This window comes from Octopus bimaculoides, chromosome 3 (assembly GCF_001194135.2).
Source record: "Octopus bimaculoides isolate UCB-OBI-ISO-001 chromosome 3, ASM119413v2, whole genome shotgun sequence".
Classification (NCBI taxonomy): domain Eukaryota; kingdom Metazoa; phylum Mollusca; class Cephalopoda; order Octopoda; family Octopodidae; genus Octopus; species Octopus bimaculoides.
Genome location: NC_068983.1, coordinates 134048427 through 134049306, shown reverse-complemented (window position 1 = coordinate 134049306; position 880 = coordinate 134048427). Strand labels below are relative to the sequence as shown.

The 880-nt window shown below is 34.0% G+C and overlaps 1 protein-coding gene across 4 annotated transcripts in view; it reads right to left on the bottom strand.

The window, feature by feature from the left end:
* The window catches only part of LOC106870921 (putative uncharacterized protein DDB_G0277255), a 367662-nt gene that overhangs the window by 253483 nt on the left and 113299 nt on the right, over positions 1-880 (bottom strand). The window lies entirely within an intron of this gene.

Sequence of the window (880 nt, the reverse complement as noted above, 5' to 3'; positions counted from 1 at the left end):
CATACATACATCCATCTATCCATCCATCCCTCCATCCATCCATCCATACATATATATATATACATATATTTGTTTTCACTCAGATAAATTCACACAAACACACTCGCGCCAGCAGTTACGTTTGTATGTATGCAAACTTACATATTCAGTTAAATATATCACACATACCTACTCCCACACATACACATATATCATGTAATTCATGTAGCATATGTATTATGTATACATACATGCCTATAGTATAGGTAATTTTTCATATAAAAATATCAATCTTTCCATACATTGAAAAGGAGGGACTGAGAGGAAGAGAAACTGAGAGAATGAGTGTGACTGAAAGGGAGTTCGTAGTACAGAAAATAATTTTAGCAAACTAAAATATGAGACTGTGACACTTGTATATAAGCATTTATATACTTACTGCATAGTTAAATAAGATTCGCGTAAAACCTTGGAGAGTGTTGGCACTTTTACACTACGTGTCACCAATGTACTGAAGGTGCAAGAGTGTGTCAAAACTATTGTAATGATCTTAAATAAAGAAGTTTTAAAATTTTATTTTCAATCTGTCTATCTATCTATCTATCTATCTATCTATCTATCTATCTATCTATCTATCTATCTATCTATCTATCCTCTTCACCAGGATTTTCTATACTTGAAAAATTCCAGCATTGGTCTGGAACCCGACAGTGTTGATAGCCCAGTATTGGGGTTGAGTGCATCTCTGGAAATACCCTATGTATACACCCTACTAGGACTTAAGATATATATTTAGAAACACACACACGCACACACACGCACACACACACACGCACACACACGCATACACACACGCACACACACATGTTTATATACATACATATATATATATGTATATATA